General features: G+C 50.5%; 1 protein-coding gene across 2 annotated transcripts in view; it reads left to right on the top strand.

Annotated features, from left to right (window-relative positions):
- Positions 1–5,331: 5,331 nt before the first annotated feature.
- Positions 5,332–15,455, top strand: part of LOC123373907 (erlin-1-like) — a 65,761-nt gene continuing 55,637 nt past the window's right edge. The window contains exon 1 of one of the 2 annotated variants that reach the window (XM_045023164.1): positions 5,332–5,477. The gene's annotated coding sequence lies outside the window, so the exon portion shown is untranslated. Of the gene's footprint in view, positions 5,482–15,455 lie in introns of both variants that reach the window. The other variant, XM_045023163.1, reaches the window with a different exon arrangement.

Here is a 15,455-nt window from a genome sequence, read left to right as displayed (position 1 = left end):
TTTCATTTAAATAAATCTGTACATTTACCAGTGTTCCTTCTGAAACCACACTCAACCAAAGGTGAAGCTGAACTACACATATTAGATGTCATATGTTCCTTGTCCTTTTATTTCACTAAAAAATCTTCTCCAGTAGGAATAGAGAGGTTATTTTACCTGTGTATTTGGCACTGGTGCGACAGCTGCAGGAAAACTCTCCACTTCTGGTGTTCACAGTTCAAGAAGGATATTAATAAATTGGAGAGAGTTCAGAGAAGAGCCATGAGAATTAATAAAGGATTAGAAAATGTGCCTGATAGTGATATTCAAGGAGCTCAATCTACTTTGCTTAACAAATAAAAGGTTGAGGTGACTTGATTACAGTAAGTTAATACCTACATGGGGAACATTTAATAATGTGCTCTCCAGTCTAGCAGTGAGAAGTGTAACATGACCCAATGGCTGTAACCTGAAGCTAGTTAAACTTAGGCTGGAAATAAGGCGTAAATTTTTAACAGTGAAAGAAATTAACCATTGGAACAACTTATTGGTGGCATGGTGAATTCTCCATCATTGACAATTTTTAAATCAAGATTGGATGTTTTTTCTAAAAGATCTGCTCCAGGAATTTTTCTGGAGGAAGTTCTCTGGCCTGTGTTAGACAGGCAGTCCAATTAGATGACCACAATGGTCCCTTCTGACTTTGGAATCTGTGAATTTAGGTCATCCCCTTGGCTGTTTGCGTCTGTTGCTGAAAGATCTAAGGTTCAGGCAGTTTCAACCCAGAGAATTTCTAAATGGATGTCAGGCTATATAAAGTTATGTTATGAGATGGCCAACTTACAGCTATCTGGGAACATTAGGGCATATTCAACCAGGGCCCAGGCAGCCTCATTTAGAGGTATTTGATAATTGTAGGGATACTACCTGGAGTAATGTATGTTCATAAAACATTTATTGTGGAGATGTCACATGCAGATGCTCACTTGGGTGGGGCTCTATTAAAATCCCTGTTTAATTAGACTTGCAGTAGTACCCTCTGTCTGTGTGGTATACTCCTTGTGACCCACCGGATGTGGATCATATCTAGACAAGCACACAAAGAAAGGGAAGTTACTTACCTTTTCAGTAACTGGAGTTTTCAAGATGTTTTCTACATGTGTTCCACAACCCACCCTCCTTTCCCCACTACTACCAGACCTAATACCTTGAACTGGGTAGTGGTGAAAGATCTGAGGGTCAGTTGGTCACACCTCCCCCTTTTATAGCCTTGGGGGTGGGAGGAGACAGGCTTGAGGCTATGTAGGGATTGGGTATGACCAATGGACACCACTTGCTAAAGTGTTCCAATATCCGGCACGTGGAGAACATATAGACAATACATCTCAAAGAATTCTAGTTACGGACCAGGTAAGTAACCTCCCTTTGTAGTCTTGATTTTGATATCTACATTTTCTTAACAATATTTCTGACATAACATTTTTGTAATACATTTGACAATTAACAGTAAAATATTTTGTACCATGCTGTTTGTAAATCTGTTTGTGTAAGTTAATAGAGGCTAGTCTGCACTACACAGCCCCTGCTGATACAACTATATTGGCAGAGCCTTCTAGTGTAGGCACAGCATATGCCAACAGAAGGAGTTTTTCTGCCACCATCATAACACTACTCCCTGTCTACACTATAGTATAGTTAGGTTAACACAAATCGTCTTGCACTGACCTGTGTGTGCACATGTTCACATTCAATTTGTCTGCAGCTGACATAAGCGCCCTGTTACAGAAGTGCAGTAAAACCATCTCCCCAAACAGCGTAGAGCTATGGTCAACCTACTGAGGTTGACACACTGTGAATGCAGACACTGCATGACCTGTGTTGACCCTAATAGTCCTCCTGCAGATGTCCCATAATGCCCCATTCCCTGTCACAGTGGCCACTCTAGTCACAATTGTAAACTCCATTGCCCAGTAGTCACAGAGACTTGAAACCACTCCTCCTTCCCCTTTTAAAACTTCCTGCATGTGTCATGATTTTGAAATACTTTTCCCTGAATGCCCACCTTGGCAAGCACACCTATCAGTTCTCCATTGTGTGCAACTGCCTGACCATCTAGGCTAGCTCCAAGCACTAGACGTGCTCCTGCCTGGAGTAGACAGAAATATTGGATTTCCTGGGCCTGAGAGAACAGCCTGTGCAAGCACAGCTGCCGAAGAGCTATAGCAACATGCAAATAGATTTGTTCCGGGGATGCAGGCAAAGGGGTACAAGGATCAGCAACAGTGCTGCGTGCACTTTGCCAGGGATGCCACAAAGCTAAAGAGTGCAACAGATTTGGTTTTGTGCCGCAGACCTGCCGCTTCTGCATGTCATACTTGCTGCAGTCTGCACCAGCACCCAGCAGACCACTGTGGCTTCTGGCATGGTGGCCTCAAGCGATGCTCCCTTCATACCTGCAGAACTCCTGACCCTGATGGAGAGAGAGAAGAAAACTAGGAAGGACATGTTCTGAGAGATGCTGTACTGGACCATGAAAAAAGGACTTGGAGGACTGATATGACCAACAGCATGGAAAGTGGAAGTTAACAAATTTGTCATTTTGCAGTTTTTGTTGTAGCTGTGTTGGTCCCAGGATACTAGAGAAACAAGGTGGGTGAGGTAGTATCTTTTTTTTTTTTTTTGGACCAACTTCAGTTGGTGAAAAAGAAACAAGCTTTTAAGCTTACACTGAGCTCTTTTTTAGGTCAGATGTGAAGAACATTAGGTAAGCTCAAAAGTTTCTCTTTCAGCAACAGAAGTTAGTCTAATAAAAGATATTACTCACCCCCTCCCCACCTTGTTTTTCTAGAATGGAAAAAAAAAATCCCAGGAGTCCTATCAGGCCAAAGAGAGGGAAATGTCCTAAGCCATAATGCAGCAAATCCAAATCATGTTCACTCTGCTTGCAGCTTTCTGAACAGCTCTGTGTTTTAAAAGAAGAGTATGTTATGCACTTTTGCTGACCAGCCCACATTGGTATCTGTGAACTGTCACTTGTGAGCCACCAATGCTTGAATAAGCATAATCTGGTGATGTGCTTTGTGGCAAAGTGGTCTGTTGCCAAAAGAGGAATATGCATGCTCTGTATGGCCCCACTTCAGTTTGGGTAGTCCATTACTGGAAATCTATTCACTATGCCCTGCATCTTGCTAAGTCACAGTCCTGTGTAGCAGATAACTAGCCCTACACACTTGCATGATAGTAGCCCCCCCCCCCTCTGGATTTTTCCAGCTCTAAAATGATTTCCACTGCTCAGCAGCAATCTGGGGTTGCAAGCTTCTAGAGGGCGATTGCCACTTATTTCTCTACTGTTAATAGAGTTCTCATTCTGGTGTCCATTTACTGGAGGGCTGAGGTGAGCTTAACATGCATCCAAGGAATGTAGCCTTTCACATCCAAAAGTTCTGTAGCCACTGCTTATCATCCCAAACCTGCACTAGAATGTGATCCTACCAGTCATTTCTTTCTTAGGCCCAGGAGAGGCACTCTGGTGTATGCAGCTGCTCTGTGAATGCCGCCAACAGCCTTGAATTGTTTTTCACGGTCTTTCAGCAAACTATCCTAGAAGTAATTGTCATATCCCCAGTTATTGTAGTACTTAGTGCAGGTCTGTAACTACAGTAGAATCATGAGTCCTATATTTGCAATGTTCATGAGAACATAGCGGAGTTCTGCAGGCTCTATTTTTCCATCAGAGAGGGCAGATAGTGAAAATGGTCATAATTAAGATACCTTCTGTTGTTCGTTAGGATGCATTGGCCTGTCCCCTTCCTTCCACATGTACCCTCACCCACACCACACCTTCCTTCCTCTCCTTTATTTTTGTTTATGCTTTCCCTCCTATTTGTAACTTGAGGTCTAAATTCTAAATGGTCAATTCTTCAAGCCAGAATCCAGTATATTTTAGAGGAGAGAGTCATCACTGCCTGGTTTTAATACTTGCTTGTGCTAGAGGTGAGAGATCACCATATTGGCACTTAGAAACTAAGTGTGTTTTACATTTTTATCCTGTGTGCAAGGAAATGTAGACATTCCATTTGTAGTCATTTTTAGCTTTTTCTTGGCCCAGTTTGTGCTGCCTGGGTTGCACAAAATACTTCACTGCTACCCTCACACAGCCACCGAGAGATTCCCCTGCTGTAGATGATTTTCTTTGTAGCCAGCTCTCTGGCAGAGGGGATGGGGCCGGAGAATTACCCACCTCAACCCCCTTTAGCTGGTGGCTGTAGCTGGGGTAATTTGCTGTTGTAAAAGGAGCAGCCCTTCTCTTCCACAAATAAACAATGGGGGCCAAAAATGTGGGAGAGCACTGGCTTTTCAGGTGTCATTCTACTTTTAAACAATGTTACAGAAGAATGACATAGTGACATTACCTAGCCCTGCCCCCAGCACTGAACCACTCAGTATTGCCCCTACAGAGTGACACTTGCTAGCCCCCAGCCTGAGCATCACCCCCACTGTGACATCTCTGCCCCCAGCATTGATCCTCATCTCAGGGAGATTGCCCAGACCCACCTATACAGTGCATTGTCCAGCAGTATGACATTGCTGTGTAACACCCCCAGCATTGAGTCTCCCCCCAGCTACCCAGCCCTGACCCCAGCAATGAGTGCTGCCTGTGGTGTGACACTACCCAGCTGCCCTGCTCCCAGCCCTGACCCCAGCACTGACTCATCCTTGGGTGAGGCTGCTCCATGCCACCCCAGCATTGAGCTTTGTCCCCCAACCACTGAGCCCTACTCACCAGTGTGACACTCACCAGCCCCAGTCCCTAATGCTGAGCATCACCCTCCACTGTGACACTTCTGCCCTCAGCACTGATGCTCATCCCAGCCCTGCCCACCCAGCACAGTGCATCGCCCTCACGGTGTGGTGGCCCCAGCCTTGCACCTTCTCCCAATGCGGCACTGCCCAGCTCGCCCACTCGCACTGAACATTGCCCCTAGGGCGTGTGGCACTGCCAAGCTCCACCCCCCAGCACTGACCCTTGTCCCACAGTGTGACAGGGCCCAGCACTGAGCTCCACCTCTCAGCTACCCACAGTGTGACACTGCCCAGTCCCGCACTGAGCCCGCCCCGCACTGTGGCACTGCCCTGCCCCCAGCATTGAGCCCCGCCCCGCAACCCCAGCACTGAGCGCTGCCCCCGCGCTGTCCAGACCAGCACCACCCCCCACCCCCAGCGCTGACCCTTGTCCCACAGTGTGACACGGCCCGGCCCAGCCCCTCCCCCAGCACTGAGCCCCGCCCCCCACTGTGACACCATCCACCTCCGCGTCGGATGGAGGCGGGGGCTCCTGGTACTACGCGGATTCGTGACGACAAGTATTTTGTTCTCGCTGCCTTTCCGTACCTGAGCCCTGCTGTTCGGTGGTTGGCTGGTAGGCGGTGGAAGCGAGCGGCGTTACCTGCGCGTGCGTGGGAGCGACGTGTCCGGCGGCTCGTGAGGGGCGGCGCTGAGTAGGTACGGGGGGGGGGCGGCAGCGAGACCCCCACACGCCTGGCTCCGGGAGCGCGCTGGCCCCACGGCTCGCCACGGGCCCGGGCCGCTGCTGGGGAGGCGGCAGAGCCCCCCCCCCTCCCCCGCATGCCTGGCCAGGCAGCCGCTGCTCCGGGGCGGGGCTGGGGCTCCTCGCTGCGGTCCTGGCGGGCCCCGGGCTGTGCCTGCGGGGCGTTGGGGGCGGCCGGGGACACGGCTCCGGAGGAGCGAGAGAGCTGCTGCGCCGGCAAGGGCCGCTCGGCAGCCGCCTGCCCCCGGGCTGGTGTTGAGAGCGGCAGGACCGTTTCTGTCCGCTTCAGAAAGCGAGCCCGAGGCGGAGCGGGCCGTGTAACGCGCTGCTGCCCCACCCGTTAGTGCTGAGGGTGGGTAACGTTGCGCTGAGACCCCCGCGGCTGGACCCCGGGCCCAAGGACCCTGCGAGCGGGGAGCCTCCGAGCATGGACACCGCAATAAAACAGCTTCTTAGCATTGCAGGATGAGAAGTACAATAGCAGTACTCGATGTTCTCCAGAGTTTTAGTAGGTCTTGTGGAGAAACTCCCAGACTCTGATTTGTAGCAGGTGGGTCGACTAAAGCAGCCATCCAGACTCCTGGCTGCTGAGGTCTGTACTTAGGAAGTGCAGCTGTGTTTTAGTTTATTCTCGCTGGGGCATTTTTAATCACGATGAAGAGTATGGTGGTGTGGTGCTGTGTGGAAAAGTGTGAGCATATTAATAGTAAGAGCTCTTTAATATCTCACAAGCTGAAGGTGAAATGTCCTGGGGGACATGTTCTAGTATGGCTGTCTATTGGTGCTTGCTGAGACAGGCAATCGTTACACCAGTTTCTTGATAGCCTCATTTGTCAGCTGTGGGTTTCTTAGGCTGACTCTTGTGAACACAGACACTTTCTATCCAGTCCCTAAGCTGCTGTGGTTTTGCGCTCTCTTCCCCTGTGAATAATTTCACTGCTGCCTATAGTTCTGAGCAGCCAGAGAGAGACTTACCCAGAAACTTGACAACTTCATTCTGCGGCTGCTTAGCAAAATTCTGAGCAGCAGTTGCAGAAGTCCTAATGCTGTCTTGTCTGCAGATACAGGAAGACAAGACTGTGCATTTGTTACACCTGAGTCTTTGCAGTCTCAGCCAGTAGAAATGTCACTCTTTCAAACAAAGGAAAAGCATAGATTCTGCAAAAATAGAGGACTAGCTTCTCCCCTTCCCACCCTAAAGACTAGAAGTGGGAAGCTTTTGGTTCTCTGCCATTCCTGAAGGGGCCCTTTGGTTTCTACCACTCTTCTGATTTGCACCGGGCTAGTCATCCCAGAAGCCCTCAGTCAGGAAAGGACTAGCTTGTCCCATATTGTTCTAGGACAGGGATTTCACACTCAAATCACCGTGAGGGCCCCATGAGGACTAGTACATTGGCCTGAGGGCTGCATCACTGAAACCTTTTCATACAATGATACAAAAGTACAGTCAAAAATGAAGTTGTATAGTATGCAATTAGAAGTCAGTGTATTAACATTTTTAAAACTAATGCAAAGAGGGGTTTTAATAAAATATAAACATGTGTAACTATTTCTTATGTGGTCAGTAACACTGATGATGATCTACACCAGACGTGGGCAAACTGCGGCCCACTGGCCACATCCAGCCTGCAGGACTCTCCTGCCCGGCTCCTGGGAGGCTAGCCCCCGCACCCTTCTCTGCTGTTCCCCCTTCCCCACAGCCTCAGCTCACTGCACTGCTGGCACAACACTCTGAGCGACGAGGCTGTGAGCTCCTGGGGCAGCACAGCTGCGGAGCTGCAGCCTGACCCGGTGCTCTGTGCTGCGTGGTGGTGTGGCTGCCTGTCCTGGTGCTGCGGGCGGCGCGGCTGTAGCGCCGCCAGCCACCTGTGCTCCAGGCAGCGTGGTAAGGAGGCAGGGGAGTTTGGGGTGGGGGTGTGGATAGGGAGTGGGGCGGTCAGAGGGTGGAGAGCATGGGGGTAGGGGTCCCGGAGGGGCAGTCAGGAGAAGAGGGGGGTTGGATGGGGCAGTGGGGGGAAGTTAGGAGTCGGGGTTCCAGGTGCAGTCAGGGAAAAGGGATGGTTGGATGGGGCAGAGGTCCCAGGGGGGCAGTCAGGAATGAGAGGAGGGGTTGTGGGGGGCAGTCAAGGGCAGGGGTTCCAGGTGCGGTCAGGGAGCGGGGGAGAGGTGGATGGGGCAGGAGTCGGGGGGCTGTCGGGGTGAGAATGGAGGGTGGTCGGATAGGGGGGCATTGGCTGGGCCACACCTGGCCAAAAAGTTTGCCCACCCCTGATCTACACTAAGAGTCTCAACATATCTGTAATGGCAGGAACTTTTTAAAATAACTATTCATACAAAATACGTTGCCACTTTTAACAAACATTCTTCCCAACTACTGACAGCATGCCTTGCTCTGTCTCTAAGGCGGCAGCTCCGTGCAAAGTGGAGTAGAGCATGCTTGGAGCTGTAGGCCTCTATTCAGCAAATTTACTCAGCAGTCAGCACCTGTGTTGAAGTGTCCATGTCCCCTAGGAGAGTTGGGGATTTCTTTCCCACCCAGGCATTGTTGAGGGTGAGAGGTGTGGGGAACAGGCTTGGCTTTTGTAAACTGGAAAATCCAAAATCCCTGTCTTTCCCCCCTCTCCCCCCAAAAAATACTTCTCTCTGATTCCCTTTCCCTCCCTCCCAGTGTTAAAGGAAAAGGGCTGCTGCTGCTTTCCCGGCTCCCTTCTCCACTCAGCTTTTCACACTGCATGGGATCAATGGGGATGGATTTCAATAGTGGATGTGTGTGGCCCTCCCTTTAGGGAGGGGAGATTTGAAAAGTGGCAAAGGGTCTGGCCGAGGGTTGGTGTGAGTTGGCGTACAGCTGGAGGAGAGGATTGGGGATGCAGGAAGAGCAGGCTCAATGGCTTGGTTGGGAGCAAGGAGCTGCAAGGCTGTTTGTCAAGCTTGGGCAGTTTTACTGGGTAAACTTCAGAGAACTGGAAATGGCTCATTGAAGTGCACACATCAAACATCCCCACCCCCAAAGCGAGAGTGATTGTAAACACTGCCTTAAACAGCAGCTCCGAGAGCCAGCCTGCCTGCCCTCCTCCCCAGAGCACCTGTGCGGGAGCTGGCAGCAGCAGAGCCAGAGGTGGGTTATGTTTTGCTGATCCAGCTAAGAAAAAAACTTTAGGACCAGACTTCAAAGAGAAACTGCTGAGCTCCAGTTCATCTGCAAATTTAACACCATCAGCTCAAGACTAAACAAAGAATGTGAATGGCTTGCCAATTACAGAACCAGTTTCTCCTCCCTTGGTTTTCACATCTCAGCTGCTGGAACAGGGCCTCATCCTCCCTGATTGATCTAACCTCGTTATCTCTAGCTTGCTTCTTGCTTGCTTATATATACACCTGCCCCTGGAAATTTCCACTGCTTGCATCCGAAGAAGTGGGTATTCACCCACGAAAGCTCATGCTGCAAAACATCTGTTAGTCTATAAGGTGCCACAGGATTCTTTGCTGCTTCTACAGAACCAGACTAACACAGCTACCCCTCTGATACTTGATCCAGCTAACAATGTCTTCCCTGCCCAGCCTCTTCCAACCCCTTCCCCAAATCCCGGCCCCGCCTCTGCCTCCTCTCCTGAGTGCGCTGTGTCCCTGCTTCTCCCTCCTCCTTCCTGGAAAGTCCTAAGCACCGTCAAACAGCTGTTTGGTGGCAGGAAGTGCTGGAAAGTAGGTGGAGTGGGGACGTGGAGTGCTCAGGGGGGTGAGGGGAGCTTGGCTGCTGGTGGAGTCAGCACCTATGGCAGGCTGCAGGAAATAACTCTGGGCCACGTGTTTGAGAATCCTGTTCTAGGAAGTGTCCAGTTTAGTCCAGCAGAAGGATGTTTAGACACCTGGGCTGGATGAGGAACTTAGAGAAAGGCTCCTTAACACTATTCTAGATAGTGCTGCACCCTGGAGCAACTGTTGGCACCAAAGGGAAAGTTAATTTCCTTGCCCTGCTAAAACCCACAAGCTGACAAACTTCATTTGGGTTCTGTGAGATGACTATTTAGAAGTGCACAGTCTTGCTGGCCTCATTGAAATTGTGTGTTTATTCTTGTCTGTTCCTGCCACCTTTCAGTAGATTAAGCAAGAGCTGAGGCTGTACTTTCTGATCAAAGTCCTGCCCCCTGCCCAAGTAAACAAGGCTGTATCTAAGCTACTTTTATGCCTGTTTGTGGGGAAGGGCAGATTGTGTCTAGAATATTTTTTTTACATTGGGAAAAAGTTTTAACAGTCCCATAACTCAGGAGCTCAAGGGAGTTTTCTCTAACTATTAAAATCCTGTTTGGGTAGAGATGACGTGACAGATTTCACTCTCAAATGTGGAAGGTTTGGGATAGCCTAGTGTGTGAGTTCTCACCTTTTGTGCATACCCCAGCTAGTCAGTAGTTGTGTTAAGGCAAGAACTCCCTCTGCAAGATGCTTTTCCATAAGTAGCCAGTCCAAATGTTCTTACATCTTTCTCTGAAATACCTGCACTGGCTTCTCTTGGAGATAAGATACCAGACTACAAGTCATATTCCTGGGGGAATTCTGCACCAAAAAAATAAAAATTCTGCACACAATATTTTAAAACTGCAAAATTCTGCAAATTTTATATAACACTATATAATCACACCAGTTCGTGTTATTTTGGTAATTTATTTCAAAATACCTGTCAGCAACTATGTCTGCAACTCTCTACTCTTGGGGGAATTTTTTGTCTGTTTTGTTAAAGAAACCCTTATGACGAGTGGGCAAACTATGGCCCATGGGCCGCATCTGGCTCATCAGACCATTTAATCCAGCCCTCAGCGCCCACTGGGGAGTGGGGTCGGGGGCTTGCCCCGCTCCATGTGTCTTCCAGGAAGCAGTCAGCATGATCCCCCTCCAGCTCCTATATAGTACGTGGAGGGGTGGCCAGGCCGCTCTGCACGCTGCCCCATCCACAGGTGCTGCCCCTGCAGCTCCTATTTGCTGTGGTTCCTGGCCAATGGGAGCTGCAGGGGCGGTGCCTGCGGATGGAGCAGCGTGCAGATCCGCCTGGCCGCACCTTGGAGCCAGAAGGGGGACATGGTTTTGGGAGCTGCTTGCGGTAGGTGCTGCCTGGAGCCTGCACCCCTGAGCCTGCCCTGTGCCCCAGTCCCTGCCCCAGCCCTGATCCCCCTTCTGCCCTCTGAACACATTGGTCCCAACCCGGAGCACCCTCCTGCACCCCAAACCTCTCATCCCTGGTCCCATCCTGGAGCCTTCACATCCCTCAGATTCCAGCTATGGGGCCTTCCCCAGCCCAGACATACTCACCTCCTACCCAGGGATCCAGAGGAGAAACAGCCTGATACTAGTCCCGGGCTTGCACAGAGTTTCCTGTGTGCCACCGCCTCCTTCCTTCAGGGCATGCTGGAAACTGCAGCTGCTGGGAACCTTCCAGTCCACTCCACCTTCCCCCAGCCTTGTCTTCTATTTGTGAGCTGGGCTCTGCCGGATCCAGCGGCCCCTGATGGTAACCAACATCTCTGCAGCCCATTTCTGTGGGGAAAAAAGGAAATTCTGCACACACAACATTAATTTCTGTAAAATTCTGCCTTGCGCAGTGGTGCAGAATTCCCCCAGGAGTAAAGTCAGATCCAGTGTGAAAATTGCTATGTTCCTAAAGAAAAATGTGCAAGCTTAAATTTGCTGGGTGAAGAAGTGTGTGTGTGTGAGGGGGGAGTGTTTACCCTTTTTTAGCTGTTTAGAAGTGTTTAATTGCAAAATTTGGATCTTTGCTATCCATTTTTATCTGGAGAGCCAGTAGGGTTGTGGTACTGCGAAGGAAGCAATTCCTGAGCCAACCGAGAGGAAAGGGTTTTTAGTCAGTTTATCTAAAATTTTAATTAAACTCATATTTAACTGAAATGTCTGACAAACAGTTGAGAAGGAAGATCTCTGAAGATCTGCCTTTTCTGCTTAGGGCTGAGAGCTCTTTTTCCAGTTCTTTGGCTCTTTAAGGAAACACCTTTATCAAAAGCAGAAAGTGAAACCTTGTTATTTCTAAAGGTAAAACAAGCACTGCATCTGCCTTTTGCGGGGAGAGAAGAAAATATACGTACAGTGTAAAGAAGCAAAAATGGCATAAATTAGGTGACTTACATTTTTTGCAGATCACCTTAAATTATAGGTTTGATTGAGTGTCTGCGGTAGCAAAATAAGAACAGCTTGCTGAGGACAGCTGTACACTCCTTCCTACATTCAAAGGCTTTTACTTGGCTGTTTACAGGTTTCAGAAGTTGCAGTAAACTTAATAGCCAAGTTCATTTAGTGTAGAGGCCAAGATACTTGACAAACCAATTAAGTACTGAACGCTTGATTCTTCTGTCACTTTGCCACTGTAACTTCCAGTTCCCTGGAGAATAAAAAGCGGTGCTGGGAGATGCACAGATTTTTTTTTTAATTTCCTTATTTGTTACTAATAACATCTTAGCTGACAGAATTTGAAAATATCATATTCACTGCACATGACTGCTTAAACAATAAAAATGGGCAAGTCGGTTTCTAATCTGTGCCCACACTGCCTTTGGGCATGAATCTGCAATGTTCAGGCTACAAATGCTGCAGAACATGTTGTGTTCCTTTAAAAAAGCTTTTGTGAGACTAGAAGAGGGAAAAGGTTTCCATGGAAACATTTCTATTGATGGGAGGCCTTTTTAAACTAGATTTATTTTCAGAACCTAAACCTGGCCTAAGTCGATTTTTGCAGTGTCATTCTAGGCCAGGAGTCGGCAACCTATGGCACGCGTGCCAAAGACGGCATGCGAGCCGATTTTTAATGGCACACTGTGGCCTGCTGCAACTCCAGTGTGCCATTAAAAATCCTGCCGGTGCAGCAAGCTGCAGGGTCCACGCTCCTGGGCCAGAGCGTCCAGTCGAGCGCAGCAAGCCGCCGGCCCCTCCTCTGCCTTCTCCCCCTTTCCCTGGAGCCATGCTGCCGTGCGTGCAGCGCTCTGGGGGCCAGGGCTGCGCGCTGCTCAACCAGAGCTCTGCTGCCATGCACAAAGCATTCTGAGGGGCGGGGCTGCGCGCGCCTGCGGGGCAGCATATCTGGCTGTGCTTGGAGCCCCATGGTAAGGGGTCCGGGGCCGGGGGAGGTTGGATAAGGGGTGGGGGCAGTCAGGGGACAGGGAGCAGGGTGGGTTGGATAGGGGGTGGGATTACGAGGGGGGGTGGCTAGGGGTGGGGGTCTCTGGAGGGGGCAGTCAGGGAGCAGGGGAGGTGAATGGGGCATGGGAATCCTGGGGTCTGTTAGGGGGTGAGGGGTGGATAGGGGTCAGGGCAGTCAGGGGACAGGGAGCAAGGAGGGTCCTGGGGGGGCAGTTAGGGTGGGTGGGGGTCTCTGGAGGGGGTGATCAGGGGACAAGGAGCTGGGGGGATTGGATGAGTCGGGAGTTCTCGGGGGGGCTGTCAGGAGGCAGGGGTGTGGAGAGGGGTTGGGGCAGGCAGGGAGCGGGGGGGGTTGTATGGATCGGGAGTTCTGGGAGTCCTGTTAGGGGGCGGGGAGCAGTTGGATAGGCATGGGAGTCCGGGGGGGTCTGTCTGGGAGCGGGGGTGTGGATAAGAGTCAGGGCAGTCAGGGGACGGGTAGGGGATAACGTCCTAGGGGGGCAGTCAGGGGACAAGGAGCAGGGAGGCTTAGATAGGGGATAGGGTCCTGGGGGGCCGTTAAGGGCAGGGGTCCCAGGAGGTGATAGTCAGGGGACAAGGAATGGGGGGGTTGGAGCTTCTGAGGGGGGCCAGCCCTCTGCCCTGAGTCCTGACCCCCCCCCCCCACACCCAGCCCTCTGCCCTGAGCCCTGCCCCAACACACACACCCCAGGCCCCTGCCCTGAGCCCTGTACCTTCCTGTTACGCACCCAGCCCTCTATTGACTCCTTCACCCCCCCATGACCCCAGCCCTGACTCTGGCAACCCCACACATACCCAGCCCCCCCGCCCTGACACTTGCACTCCCCCTCACATGCCCCCTGCCCTCTGCCCTGACTCTTGCACCCCCCCATCCCATGCACCCCACACATCCCCACCCCCACCCTGAGCACCAAATGGGAGCTCCTGCTCCCCCCCCCCCACTCCCACCTGTACCCCGCACACCAAATTGGAGCTGCCCAGGTAAGTGCCCCCACACCCAAACCTCCTGCCTCAACCCCCTCCCTCATTCTAGCTCCTGGCCAGACCCTTCATCCCCAGCCCTGTTCTCAGTGCAGAGAGAGGAAGAGAATGGGCCAGAATCAGGGAGAAGGTAGGTACCCACTGTATGTGGGCAGGGCCGGGACCCCAGACCAGCAGCGGGGTGAGTGGGTCTGGCAGCCGGGATCCCGGCTGGCAGGAGCTGGCCAATGGAACCCCTGAGCAGCAGTGCCCACTGCTGGTTTGGGGTCCCGACTGCCAGCCCCGCACAGCCTGCTGCCGGTCTGGGGTTCTGGCTGCTGGACCCTTCCCAGCTGGGGTCCCAGCTGCAGGCCCCGCTCAGCCTGCTGCCAGCCTAGGTGAAGAGAATCCCAGACCAGCAGTGGGCTGAGCGGGCCGGTGGCATAAGATCAACATTTTAATTTAACTTTAAATGAAGCTTAAACATTTTGAAAACCTTGTTTATTTTACAATACAACACTAGTTTAGTTATATAATATATAGACTTGTAGAGAGAGTCCTTCTAAAAAACATTAAACTGTATTACTGGTATGTGAAACCTTAAATTAGAGTGAATAAATGAAGCCTCGGCACACTACTTCAGAAAGGTTGCCGACCCCTGTTCTAGGCCCATCTACCCAACAAGTTCAGCCATATCACATGGAACCACTTAACATACAGTTGTGTCCCCAGTCATGGTTAGAGTATGACTTTGGTGTTGAAACAGGACCTTAAAAGGATACAGTCAACAGTGGTTCCTATGGCTGAGATGTTCCTTTAGGTAGCCGGGTGTTTCTGTGGAGGAGTTTTGAAGGCAGGACCCATTGATGTGACTCATTTAAATTGAGCCAGTGCAGGAGCCAGGCTCCGGAGTGATGTCCTTCTGAGTGTTTGTGTTGCTAAGAAGGTGAGCTGCTGCAGTTTGAATCAGTTGGAGCCTTATGTCGGTGAATTCATTTCTAGATACATTGCTCCGGTAATCTAGTTGAAAGGTCACAAATGCTCAGGTTACTTGTGGCTGGGCCTGAGTCTGACAAGCTGAGACAAGCGTAGATGGGAGAGGATCTTTCCGCAGCCAGAGATTTATGATGGGTCCAGGATTATGTCTATAGACTTAACTATCTGAGGAGAGGTAATATGCTGGTACAAAGTTCTTTGAAGCAATTTACTCCACCAGTATTGCCTCCATCCAAACCAGGTTTAGTTTCATCATTGTCTCTTCATCCGGCACTACTGTTTCCTTCAGTATTTGGATAGCTGGATATTATCCAGGTATTGCTGAGTCCATAAGGCCCTATGATTTTACCTAATGGCTCCGTGCAATCCATCTATCAATAGTATGGATCCCTATGGTACTCCATAAGTGTGGGCTCTGAAGATGAAAGACAGTTTCCCATCATGACTCTTGTGCTTTGGTCTAAAAGGAAGATTTGGAATGTTGTTGTTTTTTGGGTGTGCTGTTGCACACCTCTGCTGTGTCTCTGAGATAGGACAGCTGCATTCTATGACTGACAGTATGCAAGGCCTTACAGATCCAGCAGTTAGAGTATGGCTATACACCAAAATCCAGTGATAAGAAGCAGTCATCAGCATGTCCGCAGCATCAGCTCTGTCGTGCCCTGGCCTGAAGCTTTATTGGGAGAGATCCAGGATATTGGCAGTGGAGTGGGAGACAGTTCTTTACTCAGAAATGGGAGGTTGGACACTGAGCATTGGGTAATGAGATTAGTTGCCTGGGATAATAGTTTCTTAAGTACTGGTTGCATTTGGA

Source organism: Mauremys mutica, chromosome 7 (genome assembly GCF_020497125.1).
Source record: "Mauremys mutica isolate MM-2020 ecotype Southern chromosome 7, ASM2049712v1, whole genome shotgun sequence".
Classification (NCBI taxonomy): domain Eukaryota; kingdom Metazoa; phylum Chordata; order Testudines; family Geoemydidae; genus Mauremys; species Mauremys mutica.
The sequence above is the reverse complement of the archived record's forward strand: the minus strand, read 5'-3'. Positions and strand labels throughout refer to the sequence as shown.